Genomic DNA, 20,619 nt, shown 5'->3' on the forward strand with positions numbered 1-20,619 from the left:
ATTTCTATTTTTCAGTTCTTATTCCTCAGTTATTTGTGGTGGTGGAGTTGGTGGTGGTGGTGGTGGTTCTGGTTGTTGCTGTTGTTGTTGTTTTGATGTGCTATTGTTTTTGTCATGGCTTTTGGCTTATACAATAAACATGCAATGATGAATGCACACAAGCTGACCTGTGTTCTTACAGGCAATTTCCTAACAGCTGTGTATAGCCACTTACTAGGAAGTAAGCTCCTTCGAAAACAAGGAGATTCACTTTGAAGTAGATCATTACTGATCAATCTTTTTATTAAAATGTATTTTTAACCCATCCTTCATCGTGGGATATCAGGGCAGTGTAACAGGAGGCATAAACCCCAACATCACCATCTAATACAATGAAAGCATAAAACAACAACACACTAAAAACAAATGAAGAAGAGCATGTATAGGAAAGTAGACACTTTCAGGATGGTGATAGCTGCATTGATTAAATACAAACATCCATGAGATTTAGTCTGGCTATTGCATAGCCTACACTCCCATCAGCCCCCTCTTTTCTTTTCTTTTCTTTTCTTTTCTTTTCTCTTTGGTGCATTATTTCTCAAGAAGAAATATTGGGACAGTCCTGGCAACAGCCCTGCCATGGACTTCTAAGAGAAGAGGGTCTGTCCGTCTCATGCAGGTGCAACTGTCCAGCCAGCTGTGCACACAAGGATTTCCAGCAGGGAGTATTAAATTGGGACAGCTGCAGCTGGGCTCCAAAGAACCACCAAGCACGGAGAGCTTAGGATGGATTTTCCCTGCATTAGGAAACTGATTTTATGCAGTCTGCTGGGAGAGAAAGATGTGCCTCTCAAAGGCCTTCAGCTGGTCAGCTGTGCCAGACTCATGCAGACATGGCCACTCAACCAGGCTGAAGATGGAGTGCAACATACACAGGACAGTCCTCTATTTGAAGGGTTGTCAGAGGGCAGTCCTCTATTTTGAAGGCATTCTCTGTTCAAAAGGCAGTCCGGTCCAAGTCCAGTTTAAAGAGAGAGAACCACCAGAAGGAAGAGTTGGGCCCTGAAGTTCCCATCAACAGCACCTGGACAGCAGCCTAAGCAGATCACCTTGTCACAATCTTCCACACTACAGCGAGGTGCCTTGTGTTTCTATTTAAATGACAATAATTATTTCTAAATTCACATCTATAAATATAAATGAACATATATGCACACTTTATGCAAATCTGTGTCCTCTTTTTTGGTCATGCACAGCTGGCTACCCTATTGATCTTAGCCCCCCCGCCCCGGCATAGGAGTTTTGTTTTAATTGCTTGGCACGTCAATAAACTACAGAAGCTAGACCTGGTTGTGCAGCCTTGAGAGGTTGGGGCAGGCTAGGGATGTATTAGAAATTCATTTCAGTTTGTTTTTGATCACGATTTATCCAGTTCATACCTTCCAGGCTGAACACAGACTCGGATGTCATCTGGAGTCGAGGTCTATACATTTCCGAGCTTGCAATGTGATTTGCGGACCCCCCCCAAAATGCATTCGATAGCATGCATACATTTGAAAAATGTGCATGAAAAAGTGTGTACTCTTGAAAAATGCGCACAAATCCGCTTTTATCAATGGGAGAAGAATGCATAGACCTATCTCAGTGGGAGAAGAATGCAAAAGACCTCTCTCTTTCCCCAGACATTTGGTAGCACATGATGAGTTTTAATTGGTCCTGGATGTGCCTTTAGTTATGACTGACTATTCCGAGTTGTTTGTAGTTATATGTTGTTTGTGTATATTGTCCATGTGCTTTTATGTAAATGGTTTTTAAACTTTGTGTATTGTATTTAATGTTTTAATTTCTGTAAAGCACCCAGACAGCTTTGGCTATGGGATGGTATAGAAATGTAAATAACAACAACAACAACAACAACAACAATAACAATAATAATCTCAAAGATACACAGAATTGATGTGAACATTTGGGAAAATGTGCACAAAAATATGCATGGATTTTCACTTATAAAGAAAACACAAGACTTTTCACTCTGATACAGACTTGAGTCAAAACGAGCTTTGAGATGGAATTTGGAAAATTTCAGCAAACTCGTGTTTTGCTGAATTGCACATCCGTAGGGTAGGCCTCCCTCTAACTATGCATTGATATTAAAAGTTATTTTCATAAAACCATACTTGGCTGTTGCCGCATTTATGTGTTTTCCTGAGTCCGTGATTACATGTTATGTTATTCTATTCATTTTTTTCTATTATTATTATTATTATTATTATTATTATTATTATTATTTGCATTTCTATACTGCCCCATAGCCGACGTTCTCTGGGCAGCTTACAAAAGTTAAAACATTAAATACAATATAAAAAGTTTAAAAGCCATTTACAAAAAAGCACATAAAAGCACACAGACAATATACATAAACAACAGATAATTAAAAACATTGAACTATCAGACATAACTGAAGACACATCCAGGACTGATTAAAACTCATCATGTGCTGCCAAATGCCTGGGAAAAATAGGTAGGTCTTAACCTGGCACCACAAAGATAATGTTGGCACCAGGCAGACCTCATCAGGGCACGTGTTCCATAGATGGGGGGCCACCACTGACAAGGCCTTCTCCCTCAATCTAGAACGTGTTACTGATCCTGATCAGAGGGGGCATGCCAGTTTGCTGCTGAAGATCAGAGAGAGAGAGAGAGAGAGAGCGCTGTTATTTGCCCTCAACAGTGCTGTTTCAATAAACAACACCTTTGGGAGCAAAAGAGTAGCTGGGACAGAGGCCATTTTTGGTAGGGCCTGATCCAGAGCAGGATCATGTTACAGATTGTGGCCCCACAGCTGCTTTTTCTTTAAAAAAGAGAAAAAGAAAAGAAAAAAGGCCAATTTACAGCACAATCTGATACATATCTCCGCAGAAGTGAGTCCCATTGAGTTCAATGAGGCTTACACTCTCAGATAAGTGTGTGTAGGATGGTAGCCTTAAGGGTGTTTTTGTTTGCTTTTTAAAGTGTAAATAACATAACATGATGTTTGGCCCTTACATTGGAATTGTGACTTCCCACCTCCCTGTGGAGGGGCCAAAAAAATCGTCCCAATAAAGATGGACATCCTTTAGCGAAGTCTTCCCCACCCTGGTGCACTCCAGATGTTTTGGTCTTCAACTCCCATCAGCCTCAGCTAGTATGGCCAATGGCCAGGAATGCTGGGAGTTGTGGTACAAACATCTGGAGGATATCAGATTGGGGACAGCTGACTTAGTGCCACCTGCAAAGGTGTTAGGAGCTTGATCGTGATGACAAAATGCCTCCGCTGAGGAAAACCAGAGCACCTCAAAAAAATAATAATTTACAATCACAAGAACAATTCAGTTTTTTAAAGTACTTGGACAAGAGCAGGTATTTTCTTTGGACTCAAAGGTAGGCATGTACAGTTTTTGTAAAATCTGCTCTGTCTGCATTTCATGGATGGTCAGGTGCCTTTCATTCCATCATTTGCTCGTTGATGGAATCGGATTTTTTCCAATTTCCCAAATTTGTGGAAATTTGCACTTGTGCAAATGCGCAAATCTCCTCCAAAATGCACGGGCACACACAGCCCCAATGCACATTTTCATCCTTTTACCTTATGGGGGAAATGCATATTTTCGGCTGATGTATTTTTATTGTACGTATTTTTCTATGATTAAATTTGCGTAAAATTCCAGGAAGTTTTTTTTTTTTTTAAGTCCTCAGGTCCGTGGAATCCATGCAACTCAGGAAAAGCCGGTCTGTTGAGGAATCCACAGGTCAGAGGCATGGAAATTTGCACTGATTTGACTCTGTTGCAGATTTCTCCAGCATCCCAACTCAAAGGGTTGTTTTATAAGTGAGACTGAGAACCCACTACACCACCACCACTGGATTACATTGAGTACTTCTAAAGACCAAACTAGAGGTAATGTCACTCACACAAGAAGCAACTATGGGTGGGTGTTGTAGTTGCTTTTCAAAATACTAAATAGCAGGTGTAGAGGACTCAGTCCAGATTGGAATCTTGGCAGAGGGTAGGGGTCTTTGGACTCAATCTGGACTCAATCCAGATTGGAATCTTGGCAGACAGTAGGGGTCTTTGCCTCCTGCTATAGCCCCAAGCCAGATTGTCGGGGCCATATTTGATATCTTCATGGGAAGGAGAACTTTCATTCACACCAGGAAGATATCCTTCCCATCAGTTGGATCCAGACTTCGTTTTGCTTAGAGCAGGTCCATTGAAATCAAGGGACTTGATCGACTTACATTCGTCTCAACGAACTTAATTTCAATGGGTCTACTATAACTACAGCTGGGTCCAAGCCAATGCATATAGCAGACACAGGACTCCAATACAGATCAGTACTGTGTGTGTGTGTATGTCTGTGTGTGTGTGGGGGGGGGTGTTTCAAAAGGTTGAAGTCCCAGTCTGGATTGGGGGCCCTTGACTATTGTATCATTTTAAACAGGAGTGTTGGAACTCTTACACCCAGAATTCCATTTCAGAGAAGGTCTCAGGGGCTACATTCCAGTGGTGGGTGGGGCTAGAGTCAAAAGGGGTGGGACTAAAGGCAAAGGGTGTGTGGCCAAAATACCAGCCTATTTTAGCATCAAGCTCTTCCTGACTGGGAGCCAGGAGATCTGGGTTCTAGTCCCCACTCGGCCATGGAAGCTCACTGGGTGACTTTGGGCCAGTCACAGACTCTCAGCCCAACCCACCTCACAGGGTTCTTGTTGTGAGGATAAAATGGAGAGGAGGAGGATTATGTACGCCACCTTGGGTTCCTCAAAGAGGAAAAAAGGTGGGATATAAATGTAATAATAATAATAATAATAATAATAATAATAATAATAATAATAATAATAATAATTTTGACCTTTTAGAATGGGGGAAAAAACTATGCGAAAGCCAGGGAAACATCAAACATGTGGCAGCTGGGGGCTTGGGAAGGGGGTGTGGCATCTGGGGAACCCCAGAAAACTAGACTGGGAGCCTTGCATGACCAGATTGATCCTGTGGGCCTGATGTTCAACATCCTTGATTTTAAAAGAAAATCATTCACACATGTGCTAATTGTGCGAATAATGTTATGTCTAGTTTGGCCTTACCAAGTATGCTTCTGTATGGATTCTTAGCAGGTGCAATGGAAAAGAAAGCTACTGGTACTTCTGGCTCTTGAAAAAACAGCAACTTGACATTCGCCCATATGTTAGGCTTGGATTATCCTTACATTTTCCTCCGCTGGGGTAACAGGAAAGGCACTAACCTAACAGCCTTAACCTATGCCTCTTTTATCTTCCATTAGACGGTCCCACCATGAAATCACATTGATACGTATCGGATTCCCAACCTGAGGCCAATTTCACGACTCAAACGTGGGCGAAACTGAGCTCTCTTGAGGGCTAAACCCGTTGTCATGTCATCTATCAGAAATGCTGGCATTTTGCCTCTTCAAAAAATGCAACAAAGACATGGTGGTTTATAGAGAACAAGCTCCCAGATATCTGGATAGAATGCAAGTCTGGGGAAGAGTTAACCATTGGGACTAGGCCCACTTCTGTTGTAACGTTCTTTCTTGCACACAAGACAATGAAGGGACCATGCCAGAGCCTTCAAGTGTCCATGTTATGTGGTGGGAATTATTCATCAGCCTTGTACCATACCTGGAGCCAGTGGAGGCTAGTGCTCAAATGTCAGTGCGGCAATTAATCCACTCCAGGTTTCAGTCAGAACCAGTCAGAATCCTAAAGGACCTATCAAAGATGCACTCAGATAGCTTCATTCTGACCAAAACCCAGAGCGGAGTCACCACCCACTGACATTGGAGCCACCAGCCTCCACTGCCTGGAGCTGAATCTATAAAGATGATCAGGAAGTAATAGGGATATTCTATACATCTCTACTCAGTGGAAAGTCCCATTGTTTTCAATGGGGGCTTACTCCAAGGTAAGTGTGCATGGGATTGCATCCAGAAGCTGGAGCTAGTGCAGGAAGGAGCAGCTCAGCTGTGGTTGGGAGCTGCCCCCTTTTTTTAGCATGTAACCCTTTTGCTGAGGTAACGGCACTGGCTGCCTATTTGCTACTGGACCAGGTTTAAGGTTTTGGTACTAGCGTACAAAGTCCTAAACAACTAGGGACCAGGATAACTGAGAAAGTGCCTTCTCCCCTACCAATTGCCCAGTCACTCAGGTCATCAGAAGACATGCTCCTTGTGGTTCCATATGGACCTATGGCCTGATTGGAGTCCACCTGCAGAAGAGCCTTCAGTGTGGTGGCCCCTTCTCTATGGAACTCCCTACCTCTGGAGGTCAGGCAGGCAACAAAATTATGTTTTCTTCGGTGCCTCCAGGAAGACTTCCTTGATTGACCAACCACAGTTTTTATTGGTGCTGTGTTTTTAAAGAATAATTGTAAAATGGTGTTGTATTCTTTTTTATTTTCATTTTATCATTTCATCTTTATTGTTCATCACTCCTAAATATGTTTAGATATGGAGTCGTATATAAATGTTGTAAATAGATAAATAAATATTTACCAAAGTCATCAATCTTAACTTACGGAGCTTCTAACATAATTTAGTGTCTCTCCCATTTCTGTCCCATAGTACAAGTAGGAGATGTCAGAGAAATCTGCAAGGGAACCAAATGAGATTGGATTTTCATGAATCCCACCTGTGTGTTCTGCAGCAAACTGGTTTTTTCCCCTGTCAGGTGGATTCCACGGACTTGCACACCATTCCTCTAAGTTTCCCGAATTGTTGTTGCAGAAAAATACGTAAAATTAAAAAAACCCAGCCAAAATGTGCATTTCTCCCACAGGCTAAAGCATGAAAATGCACATTTCAGGGGAATTCGGCTATTGGGCAGTATAGAATTGAAATAAATGAAATGAAATGAAATGAATTTGAGCATTTTCGCACGTGCAAATTTGCACAGATGTGGATTTGTGCAAATTTGGAAACAGGAAAAAATAAGATTCTCTCGATGGGTAGATGATGGAATGAAAGGTGCCCCACTGTCCATAAAATACAGATAGAACAGATTTTACACAATCTGTACAGCCCTAAGAAGAAGTACTTAAAATAACTATCTAAGAATTTAATAACGACAATTGAAGAAAGTTCCTCAGATTAGACTAGTGTTCTTTCGACATCGACTGGATCAGTTCCTGCCTGTAGGACCTGCTCAGAACAGAGCGGTGGTTTCATGGGAAATGAATATGTGCCTTGTTTATTATTTTTAGGCGGCATTCTAAGTTCCAAACAGCTCCCCGCGCATGCATGGTTTGGGTCTCGTCATGTAGAGCTCCTTCCTGCATATAAGCCAGGTGTCAGTCAAAAGCGGTTGAGGGGGAAATCCGTGTAGGGAAGCCAGATGCTCCCAAAGGCTTTCAGGATCACTCCTCTATATTCTTTGGTCTCCCGGGTTATGGGAAATGGACTGAACTCTCCAGGAAATGACAGCGGGACCCCTTCCTGTTATCTTGCTAGATGACCACTTGACAAGAAATGACATCAGCATCTCTGACACTGGGCATTTTAATTTTTTTACCACTCCAAAAGCACCTTTTGTTTTGCAGGAGGCAGGTGCCCTATCGAACAATGACCTGAACTCATCCCATCCTGTCGAAATGAATGGGCTCTATTTTGGCCCTCTCAGAAAGTCATGAGATGGCTTTCCCTGCTTTTTCTATGTTCTCGTGTCTCCCCTTGGACCACGGTGCTACAGAATAAGTCTATTCAAAAAGCAATGGGAATTAATAGGGATGTATGAAAGTTCCGCCACGGATCTTGGGGAGGCCGAATGCCAGCGCATTCGCCCCCCGAAATCGGTGGCGGAACAGCCCGCCACCCCCCGCCACCCCCCCGGGACGGGACTTACCTGGGGCGGATCTTCCTGGCGGAAGATTTCCAGGTTTAAAAAAAAACATTTCCAGGTTTAAAAACAAAAAAACAAAAAAAACATGATAGGCTATGTAAAGATTTACGTAGCCTATCACGGCTAGATTTTCAAAAAGCACCGTGATAGGCTACGTAAATGTTTATGTAGCCTATCACAGCTGACTTAAAAAAACAAAACAAAAAAACGCACATACGCAAATCGCGGCGGCCATGGCCGCCGCCATTTGCATTCCTTATTTTGGCACGTCTTAGTCTACGTAAACATTTACGTAGACTAAGACGGTGAAAATAAGGGGAACGCAAATAACGTAGCATCTACGCTATTTGCGTTCCCCTTATTTTCGCCGTCTTAGTCTACATAAATGTTTACGTAGACTAAGACGTGCCAAAATAAGGAACACAAATGGCGGCGGCCGTGGCCGCCGCCATTTGCATACGCAAGTGTTTTGTTTTTGTTTTTAATCAGCCCTGATAGGCTACGTAAAGATTTACGTAGCCTATCACGGCTGACTGCAGGGACGCAAACGGCGGTGGCTACGGCCGCCGCCATTTGCGTCCCTGCTAGCCAGCAGCCGGATGTCCAGCTGCTGGCAGAGCCGGCCAGTGGCTCCGCAGAATCGCTGCGGAGCACAGCCGGGTGGCCAGGATTCCGGGGGGGGGGGAGGAACGGAGCGCCTCCCCCCCCAGGGAAGGATTCTGGGGGGAGGGACGGAATGCCTCCCCCTGCACCGTCAGCATAATCCCCGAAAGGTAAGTACCTTTTGTACATCCCTACGAATATCAGTTTTTGGGCAGCCTGTCAAAAGATCATGCTCACAGCAGCAAAAATAATCCTCTTTATCTCTATTCAAAGGAGGAAAAAAGCTACTATGTTCAGTTAGTTTGGGGCAAACTCCCATCAGCTTGACTCAGAATCTACCCAGTGGGATGGGCAAGAAAAATGTTTCTGTTCATTTACAACCAGAATGTATTTATTTATTATTTATTTATTAGTAATACGTATTGACTGCTTAATAGAATAAAATCTCTAAGCGGTTCACATACAAATGTACTCTGTTTGCAACTCCCAAATGTGAATGTGAATGCAATCTGCGATCAAAACTCATAGCTTCCTGAGCTTGTGATGCTGTTAGTGGGAAAACTGCTTTTTAAAAAAGGCATATGTTAGAAAAATACACGTTAAAAAAAAAGTGTACTTTTTAAGCAGTGCTCACAGATATGCTTTAATCAATGGGAGAAGATTGCATACTTTTGAACTTGCACCCAACTACGTTCCCAAATACTTTGTGATTTTCATGTGCGGGGGGGGGTGCCCTTCACTGCTGGTGGACTGCATGTGCACCTTTGGGTGCCAATGCTTTCTAGGCCTGGGTGGTCACCCAGCCTCCTCCACCGAATCTGCAGATGAGATAGATTCATCAGGAGCCCTATCTGTATATGCCTCAAGGTCAGGACCACTGTTGCAGAAAGGCCTGGTGTGGTTTCTTGGGGGTGAGGGCTGACTACAGAAGTGCTGGACTCCAGGGGTCTTATGGGGTCTTCACCTTCAGACTCTTCATCAGAGGTGGGGATTTCTCAGTCTCTGCCAAGATCGGGCCAGGGGAGGCTGGTGGCTCCCATTTCAGTGGGGCTGTGCATCCGCTCTGGGTTTCAGTCAGAACCAGTCGGAACTGGAGCTCTCCAAAGTGTGGAACCCTATCCCCAAAATTGGTTCAGCACCTTGGATAGCTCCTTTAGAATTCTGACTGGTTCTGACTGAAACCCAGAGAGGATGCACAGCCCCACTGAAATGGGAGCCACCAGTCTCCTCTGAGTCGACATGACACTATCCTAAAGAAAATAGGGACGGAGCATATATAGAAGCCAGGTGCAGATCTGCCCTCTATCTTTGCTTCCATGTTCTTCGGCCCTGGATTCAAATCTTGACCCCAACAGCCTTACCATAGTAGATAAAAAAGAAAAGAAAAAGAAGCTAGGTAGGTTGGTACGATTCTTAAGAGAATCTTTTGTCTGAGTCATCAAAATACCTACAAGCCTAAAAAAGCAAAACTTAGCGGCTATGTGTTCTGATTTATGGCACGACCGTGGTGTAAAGTATGTGTCTAGCTCGGGTTAACAGATGTTTTGTTAATTCCCAATTTCTCCCATAATCTGTATATTTTTTGTCCCACACTTGGGGGCACAGTCTGCAGTGTATGATGGAGTGCTCCCTCATCAATCATGTGCGAGTGGAAGTATGAGCTAGTTTTATTCGTTTTCGGAGCTCCGGGCCACATAAATTAACCGGAACGTGTGTTTAATGTATCTTGAGCAACTCTGCTCGCCTCTCGGAGAAGCACAGTAGCTCCCAAAGAAACAATGGGGGGGGGGTGGAATCTTAGATCTCTAACAGAATTCCTAGCACCTGTACTAAACGACAATTTTCAAGATTTGGGGCTTTGGGGGTGGAGGGGTGGAAATGGGACGGTCATGACAGTTCATCTAGTGTTGCACAGCCCCCAGGGAGAACTCCCAGAGGGAGAATTATGCAGGTTTGTTTCCATTGGGGGAAGGGGTGTATGAGAATTTGATTTCTGTTCAATGATCAGCCAAACCTGCTCCGCTCACAACCTGAATGCGACTGCATTTTTCTGGAGAAGTTCAGCCATTCTCAGGCTAGCAATGGCATTCACAAAATGCATCCTTTTTGCAAAACGTGCATTTTTTTTTTTTTTAAAGATGCATTTTCATGCTTTATTCAATTGTGGGGGGAGTGTGCACTTGGATGTGTACATGGGAAAATGTGTATTTTTCTTGTTTGAAAATGCACACTTCTCCTATTTAGGGCCTGGGGGGAAGTTGCTCGAACAACTTTTGACAAAGGGGAAGGACTGGATTTTGATTTGAATGGGGCAACATGTAATAAAGGGAAGGAGTTTAAAAAACAATAACGTGTGTCACTCCATGCCCCTTTCCCAGATTTCATTCTTCATTCTCCCTGGGATTGATTGATTGATTTTCTTAATCGCCCATCTGGCTGGTCACCCGGCTACTCTGAACGATGTACAACAATACAACAATCAAAAACAGTAAAATTAAGCATTAAAACATCATGTTCTAAAAATTACCCTACTCCACCCCAAACACCTGCCTGAACAACCATGTTTCCAATGCGTGGTGGAAGCTCATTAAAGAGGGGGCTAGGCAGAGTTCCCTAGGGAGGGAGTTTCACAGAGTGGGGGCCACCACAGAGAAGGCCCTCTCCCTTGTCCTCACCAGCCTAGCTATCCTGGCTGATGGGACAGACAGAAGGCCATCTGAGGCTGATCTTGTTGAGCGGCCTGTCTGGTGTTGCTGGAGGTGCTCCTTGAGATAGGCTGGGCCGGAACCATATAGGGTTTTAAAGGTCAAAACCAACACCTTGAATTTGGCCTGGAAAACAACTGGTAGCCAGTGCAACTCCTTCAGCACCAGACTGATATGATCATGCTGGTGGCTGCCTTTAATCAGGTGAGCTGCCGCATTCTGCACCAGCTGCAGCTTCTGAACCGTCTTCAAGGGTAACCCCATGTAAAGCGCATTACAGTAGTCTAGACGGGAGGAGACCAGGGCATGTACTACCGATGGGAGCAGATGGTTGGGAAGGTAGGGGCACAGCCGCCGTATCAGATAGAGTTGGTACAGCGCTGTCAGGCTCACAGTTGACACATGAGCCTCCATGGACAGCTGAGAGTCTAAAATGACCCCTAGGCTCTGGACCTGGTCTTTCAAGGATAGCTGTACCCCATTCAACACCAGGTCAACATCCCCCAACCTCCCCTTGTCTCCCACCAAAAGTACCTCGGTTTTGGCAGGGTTCAGCTTCAGCTTATTCCTCCCCAGTCTCTGCTGGTGTAAGTGTAATAGCGGTTGCATATCTGGTGTTCTGCAAGCCTAGCAGAGCTCCAGTGCATCTTCAGTGTGCTTATGTTTTATAAACAGACTCTATAAGCGTCCACCACATTCTTGGTCCACAAATGGGAAGAAATGGTTTTTTCCTTACTGAAGTCATTGTTCGCTAAGGTGATTCACAATTCGCTAGGTGCAATCCATTGAAAATTAGGAGCTCCTCATCTCGCTGGAATCAATAGAATCAGAAGTGAAGTGCTAAAGACTAGAAGCAGAAGCCCAAGGAAGCATAGCAGGAAGTCCATCCTATTGACCCAAGTGGAATTGACAAGTCTGGGCTTTGTTCCATTGCTTTCACTGTGAATTAGTCACAACTAACTTTAGCTTGACCAAGGCCTACAGCAAACAAACTAGCATGACTGGGTTTTTTTCTGGAATTTAAAACAAATATTGAGAGTTTTCTGTTGGTCTACAAATTTCAGAACTGGGCCAAGATAAGTAGGGGTGTATGGATCTCTCTTTGTGTTCCATGTCACTTTCTCATGTGTTCACCCATAAGTCTGTTCCATTCTGGGCCATTTCTGCATGAAAATAAATACCCATTTCCCATGTATTTTCTTTCAAAACACTCATTTCTAAGCGTATTTTCTCTTAAAATACGCATTTCTGAATGTATTTCTCCACAAAATATGCATTTTAATTTCACTTTGATATGTTCCTTTTGGAGGATGGGGGATCCGACAGCTGTGTCCCAACATCTGGAGCCATGCAAAATCCAATAGAGAGAGATGTTCCGATCTGCACATGGATTTGGGAGCTGTGAATTAGGTCTGTTTGTGTTGGAATTGGCAAGGACTGAATCCCTCAAGCACACCTAAAGATAAGATAAATACACATGTATTTGGAGGAGTAAAATCCAAAGGACGAAAATGAGCTGTCGAAAACTCAGCATCGTTAAATTAATTAGCCTTTAAAAATATATGTATATATATCGGCGGTTATGGATAGATGTGTATAACAGATTCAACTATATTGTCACAGTATTCCTTTCAACAAAGAGGTGTTTTCCAGCCAAATGGGCCAACCATGATTTTCCCTTGTTTTTCTAAGAGCATACCATATGTGCAGTGGGGGAAGGATTTTTATGGGCAATTAAGGAGCACTTATAGGTGCCAAGCATGTGTATTGCTGTAAAATTAAATTAATTGCCCAATGGGGTTGGAAATAGGGATTCCAGTTACCCAGGTTTTGGCTGAAGCTCCATCAAGGGGAATTTCACCTGATTAATCAAGGCTAAAGGTATTTCCGCTCACTACTCAAAACACACGAGCATCTCCCCTCCGTCCTTATCACGACGCCTCTTCAATCACTCACTGCCATGGGGAATGGTCTAATGGAGGAGACACGGCAACAGCCACGCATCCGTTGACTCAAACCCAATCTCTCTTTCCTTCCTGGCTCTCTGCAGCATCTTTCACGATTCCATCATCTGAGAGTAAAGCTGCTGCCATGGCCATTGCTTCCTCGTTAGGGCATCGTGAAATGCAACATTTGCCAAAAGCCAGACAAAGGGCGGTGGGGGATATGAATATTAATTTCACAGACTCATCTTTCCCTGTGTGCAGGGGTTATTGGGGAGGAGCAGGAGAGGAAGCAGTGACTAAGTTCTAGCTAGTTTCACCTCCGAGTGATATATGACTTCTTCCCCTCTTCTCTCTTCACATAATTAGGGGCCAGAATGCATGAGTTAGGAAGGCCGAACAATGGGAAAAAGGAATATTCCATTACTGCTGGAGGTGAAATGGATTGGGTGGCAGGGGAGAGAGCAGGAAAGGAGGTAGATCTGAAGTTGAGATGCGCAACCACTGATCTCATAACTTAAAATTGTCCGTGTGTGATTTCTTCATGGCCGTGTTGTGTCGACGTTGAGCTTTCGTTGCTACATCTCATACCATTGTTCTCATTTTTTTGGTCTCAAAAAGTAGATCCCCCCCCAAAAAAAAATTAAGTCCTGTCAGGAGCCTTTAAAAGCAAAATCATAATGTGCATGTGGAGAACACACTCATATTCTGACAATGAGCAGCACTCATTTTTTTTGCTCTTTGCTCTTGGAAAGTTGGGCATAACTTGAAATGGAATTGAAAATAAAACTGCTGATATCACATTGACCGTAGGCAAATTTAGGGTGTGACCATACTTGGAATACTGTGTACAGACGTTCATGGTTCACTAAGAACATAAGAAAATAAGAAGAGCCCTGCTGGATCAGACCAAGGGTCCATCTAGTCCAGCATTCTGTTCACACAGTGGCCAACCAGCTGCTGACCAGGAACCTGCAAGCAGGACACAACTGCAACACCACCCTCCCACCCATGTCCCCCAGCAACTGGTGTACATAGGCATGCTGCCTCTGATACTGGAGGTAGCACATAGCCATCAGGACTAGTAGCCATTGAGAGCCTTCTCTTCCAGGAATTTGTCTAACCCCATTTTAAAGCCATCCAAATTGGTGGCCATCACTACATGCTGTGGTAGTGAATTTCATAGGTTAACTCTGTGCTGTGTGAGGAAGTCCTTCCTTTTCTCTGTCCTGAATCTCCCACCAATCAGCTTCATGGGATGGCCTCAGGTTCTAGTATTATGAGAGAGGGGGAAAATGTCTCCCTATCCACATTCTCCACACCATGCATAATTTTATAGACCTTTCTCATGTCTCCCCTTGCCCTCCTTTTTTCCAGACTAAACAATCCCAGCTATTGTAACCTTCCCTCATAGGGGAGATGCTCCAGCCCCTTGATCATTTTAATTGCCCTTTTCTGCACTTTTCCCAGCTCTACAATATCCTTTTTTAGGTGTGCTGACCAGAACCATACATAGTATTCTAGGTGTGGCCACCCCATAGATTTGTACAAAGGCAATATTATATTGGCACTGTTGCCAGATCAGTGTTCTGTGCATCTGGCAAACAGTGTCTTTCTTGCAAACACACAGTTTGCAAGAAAGCCACAAGAAAGAATGTGGCTTTCTTGCAAACACACAGTTGAAATCATGAAAGGGAGCTCCCATTGAGGGAGCTGCTTGGAGAGACTTGCTCAATGGGCCCCCTCCCTCAGCGAGTCAATCTTCTCACCACCATCATTACCATCTGCTCTTGCTCCTTCTCCTCTTTGTCATCATGGCTACCACTTGTTGGCTTCACAGGCAGACAGCCAGTGAGCAAGGAGGCGGTAACAGCTACTGCTCCTTCTCCTTAACACCACTGTTGTCTGGGCCAGAGCAAGAGGCAGGTGAACAAGCCGGTTGCAAGGGTGAAGAGGAGGAGCAACTCCAAGGAGATCTTGTCAGTGTGGGCCTTTGGCAGCTGCCCAACCATGCCTACTGTTGACACCAACTCTGTGCACTTCTATTTAAATTATAGTCCTTCTTTCCAAATTTCCATGTCTACTTATAAATTAGCATATGCAAATGTTTCACCAATTTGTGTCTTGGGGGGGAGTTTCCTCTTTGGGCAGCAATGAGTAATTGGTGACCCTGCCTCAAGCTCCCCCCCCTCTCTTTTTCTTCCTTCTGTCCATGTGATATATTCCAAAGGATCCCAGATACAAAAAAGTCAACAAAATGCTTGACTGGCAAAACTTGTCTGCTAAGCTAGGAATCACGTTTCTCGCTGCTGTTTCAAGCCAGCATCCAGAGACTTGCAAAACAGTGATGGAGAACTCCCATTCCTTCCCCAGATAGAGCAAAAAAGACAAGACAAGGGAACCAAGAAGTAGCAACTCTCTCATCCGGCTGCCCAGTCCCATTTCAGACAGAAAAAGGAGAAAGGGCCGTGGTGATTTTAATCGACTGTTTGATGCTTTTAGATGTTGCTACTATCTTGCTATTTCTTTTCTTGTTACTGGCCAACCCACCCTGAGAATATGGATTTTAAAGGCTGGGATAGAAAAAAAAATGAACATAAATAAATGGCTGGAGAACCCTGGCTATCTCCTGTCTGTTCCCTAGGTGCTGATTTCTGCCAGCCTTATTTATTTACGGACTCACTGCATTTTTATCTGGCTTTTCCAGACAATTATTACCTCCCAAGGGGGCTCACATCAATCAAAAAGAGCGACAGGCCCTGCCTTCGGGCTTACAAGCTGAAATGGCAAGACACCCACAGGGAGCGAGGGGAGGGAAAAGGAGGGAGATCACGTCTTCAAGGCCAGGGGAAGCGGAGCTACAAGAGGGCATTTTGATGCACTTCAGGCCAGGCTGATCAGCCCTTGCAGATGTTCTTGGCTGAACAGTCCTTGCTGGCTGTTTGGCTGATGGGGCCAAAATGTTCTTCCACCTTCCTTCCACTGTCCCAGAGCTTCAGGTAGCTGAAGAAACAGAGGGTTCTTCCTGGCAAGGAGGGGGAAGCAAACTCCTTTCAACTTCTCCTTCTCTGGCCAATGGATGGGCCAGGTTGTTTGTCCCCTTGGCTTGACATTATCCCTGTGAAACCAGGGAGGGGTGCAGCCTCCCAGTGACCCGAGCTGCCCCCTGGCTGATGGCAGAAGCTGGGGTGTGTTTCCCTTCTGCTCCCCAGTTCCACCCTTAGGGCTAGAGATGTGGAACACAGCAAGCTGCCTTATACTGACTCAGACCCTTGGTCCATCTAGGCCAGTATTGTTGACAGTGACTGGCAGCGCCACTCCAGGTTTGAGGCAGGAGTTTTTCCAGCCCTATCTGGAGAAGCTGGGAATTGAACCTGGGACCTTCTGTATGCAAATTATTATTATTATTATTATTATTATTATTATTATTATTATTCATTTCTATACTGTCCCATAGCGGTGGCTCTCTGGGTGGTTTACAAAGCTTAAAAACATTAAAAATACAATGCAGCATTTAAAAACATAAGAAGTACAACAGACAGTATACACAGAGACAACATCTATCTAAAATCAACTTTGAACAATCAGCCATACCACAAAATGAATCCGGGATCAATTAAAACTCATCACATGCTGCCAAATGCCTGGGAAAAGAGAAAAGTCTTGACCTGCCACCGAAAAGGCAGCAGTGTTGGTGCCACATGGGCCTCATCAGGGAGATCATTCCACAATTGGGGGGCCACCACCAAGAAGGTCCTCCCCTAGTTGTGATCTTCCGAGCCGCCCTGGGAGGAGGCACCTGGAGGAGGACCTTAGATGTTGAGCAAAGTGTGCAGGTAGTTTTGTGTTGGGAGAGGTGCTCCATCAGGTATCGCAGTCCCGAGCCGTGGAAGGCTTTATAGGTAAGGGCTCTACCACTGAGCCACAGCCACCATGTGGTATTCAATACATGAATATCTTCTTTTACTTCCTTTTACTTACAAAATAATGGCTGCCAGGGTGGGGTGGGAGTTTTGAGGATCAGGCCAACAACATACCGGGTTGTTTTGTTTTTAAAGTCTTTCTTTCCATTCTGTGGGTCTAGTGGCAATTGTCCTCCCAAAGCTATTTCCTCTGGGAAGGAAGCTGCCATTGATGTTATGGAAGACATATCAACTTGTGGGCTGGAGAGGTGATTTCCAATGGGACAACAGTGTGGGGGAAGTAGTCAAACCCCTCCCCCCATGTACCATGGGTATCCCCCCGATTTGCCCCCTGCCCCACTACCTCTTCATGGCTGTAATTTTCAAAGTTTAAAAAGACACATGAAATTTGTTCATGCATTTCACATCACACATCTAATTTGGCCCTTACTGGCCACACAAATTGTGTAGAACTGTAACAGTGGAGAAGAACAGAGAATGAGCTGTCCCATATCATGACTTCAGACTGGTGCTTTGGAGCTTTTCTTCCAAACACACTGGGCCGGTCCAAGACATTTTTGCTGCCTGAGTCAAGCCAAGGTGCGTAGTACCCAAAGTTAGCTGAATTATTTTGATGCATGTGGCAGAAAATGATCCCTGTGGTGGGCCCCACTGCTCTGCCCAGCTGCCATTTTGTGAAAACATGGCAGCTCAAGTTTTTCGCAAATGTAGTGTTGCATAAATGGCAGCCATTAAATGGGCCATTTATGCCTGTGGTGTTGCGTGAATGGCCCCTCTACGGCCACCATTCTGCAACATTACAGTTACGAAAAACCCGAGCTGCCATTTTTTCACAAAATGGTGGCTTGGCAAGGGATCAGACAGCCACTCGCCACTTGCCAGGTGCCCGCAGACAGCATGGTGGCTCACGCGGCGCGGCAAAGAGGGGCGGGCGGGCGGGCGGCATGGGTTCGGCAGGAGGCTTGTGGCAAAGATGGAGGTGAGTGCGTCCATCCTTAGTTTGCGTAAAGATGTGGATTGAACAAAATCCACCAGCATCTCTAGTTTGAGACTGATTTTTCAGAGACGTCTCTTTCGTTCAGATAAAGCTGCTGCAAAGAAGAATCATCTTGGTAGAGGTGGTGTCGTAGTCCACGGAAGCGAATGCCAAACTAACCTGGTTCGCCTTTAAGGTGCCAGACTCTGTCACTTTTGCTATATCAGACAAACATGGTTACCCCCGCTGGAATAGTTTGAACCCCAAGCAGGAGTACTGTGTCCAGCCGCAGTTAGAGTAAGCAATGGACTGATCTAAGAAAATCCCGGTTTCTCATCTTGCTTAATCTAGGAAAATCCTAGGCTCTAATCCTGCTTAAGCCACAGACTAACATTTTGAACCCCTTTGAGTCTGACTTCATCCCTTCTTGCCTGACACAGGCCAGATGTACAGTAGTGTGAAAAACTGGGGCTTTGCTGAAAAACCACATGGATTTCTCATGGGGAGACAGAACCCACAACCGCCAAGCACTGAAGAGCACCTGTTGGATGCAACAGAAGATAGGGGAAGCTGCATGGATAGGGCTGGCCTCTTATCAGGGACCGATGGCTGCAGTACTGGAAATGAAGCAAGACCTGGGGGGCTACGATAAGTCTGCATATTTGGCTGACAGCTAAACATCATCTTTTGAAAACATGGTATCAGTGGATGCAAAATGTCTGGACAAATTGCAACCTTACGCCATCATTTTCAACCCCAAATATGTGTGAGTGAAAGATTTTTAGGCTGCCCATGACTAGGATCAGGGTGGCATTTGCGGTTGTTCCAGGAATTCAGTTTTGATACAAACTCACCCGAGCTGCACCTAGGGTTGTCGGATCTGCCTGCGGCAATAAAATGGGACCTTCTGCAAGAGGAAGGGCTCTGCTTGTCAGTGCTGGCTCCACAGACTAGCAGAAGGGGCCCCCTGGATGACATCCTCAATGGGCCCCCTCCCTTAGCGCATCTACCTTCTCACCACCATTGTCGCCAGCCGCTCTTGCTCCTTGCCCTCCTTCTCATCACTACTCCCACTTGCTGGCTTGACAGGCAGAGAGCCCGGGAGCAAATTGGCCACGGCATCTGCTCCTCCTCCTTCTCACCACCACTATTGTCTGGGCCAGAGCGAGAGGCAGGTGAACAAGGCAGGTTGCGAGGGTGAAGAGAAGGAGCAACTCTGGGGGCTCTTGTCAGTGGGCCCCAGCTGGGGAACGGGCCCTTGGCAGATGCCCAACCATGCCTACCCTTGACGCCAGCCACGCTGCTTAGTAGAAGGCCCCTGCACCCAACTTTTGGGAATCCCCCACCCTCCCCACAGCTCACACCATTCAGTACGGTCTCCTGCTTCTCTGTGTAGAATTATTTTGTGGGGGGGGGGGCGACTACTGTGAGAAGGAGAGAGCAGGCAAGGCCATTGCCACCAGTGCAGTTGATCCTGCATACATCTGGATCCAACCTTGGATGCATGGATCGGAGCTCAATTACCCAGCAGCTTTCGTCCCTGCTAAATGTTGCAACACAGCTCTCTGCTTAAAAAAAAAAACAAAAAAGGTGTCACAATGCATTTAGAAATGCATGTTCCGAGAGTAAGTATGTTGTGCATAGGGATGTACTATTTGTGTTAAATCCATTCCATCTGTGTTTTGCAGACTGTCGGGAGCCTTTACTTCTGTTGTCCTCCCTTCAACGGAATTGGGGGGGGTTGTTTCTGAATTTGCGCAAATTTGTACTTGCAAAAATGCACACATTCCTTCAAAATGCCCATTTTCACACTGTAGCCTATGGGGAAATATGCATTTTTGGCTGGGTTTTTCTTTTCGCCTATTTTTGTGCAAGGAAATCTGCGCAACATTTGGGAAAGTTAGAAAAATTCCATAGGTCCATGGAATCTGTCTGACAGGGGGAAAGCCAGTCCACTGAGGAATTTGCAGGTCAGAGTCATGAAAATCCAAACTCATTTGGTTCCGTTGTGGATTTCCCCAAGATTCCTAGTTTCACAACACATATTTAAATGACGTTTTCCATGTGGATTTGTTTTCTTTTTTAAAACACAAGTGAAAGTGACACAGACTGTGAAAAGACAGATTCAACCATCCCCGGTGGCATGCAATGAAAGTACTCATCGATAAGTATCACAATTACGTTTGACATAAAGCTGAAGAACAACAGAGAAAATTCAAGCCAACATTGGACATAAGGAACACAAGAAGTTGCTTTATACCAAGTCAGGCCATCATTCCATCTAGTCCAGCATTGTCAACTTTGAGTGGCGGGGACTCCCCTGGGACTCCCCTGGGACTTTGTACATGTGGAAACTTCCACAGGAACCTGAACCCCAATAGCACTCCTTCTGTGGATGCCCTCTCTGCAGAAGTTCATGTTCTATGTGCGGACACCAGCAAAAGGCGGCCATGTGATACACCCAACATCAGGGGTGGGGCGATGCATTACGGACCCACTCTTGGCTTGCACATTTTCCTACCCAGTAAGTTGAACATCCAAATTGGGCACTAGAAGACCAGAATTTTGTTATCCGCAAGTAGGGATGTATAAGAGATTCA

The sequence above is a fragment of the Heloderma suspectum genome, chromosome 13 (genome assembly GCF_057233095.1).
Source record: "Heloderma suspectum isolate Gila_16-S chromosome 13, 16-S_ref, whole genome shotgun sequence".
NCBI classification, from domain to species: domain Eukaryota; kingdom Metazoa; phylum Chordata; class Lepidosauria; order Squamata; family Helodermatidae; genus Heloderma; species Heloderma suspectum.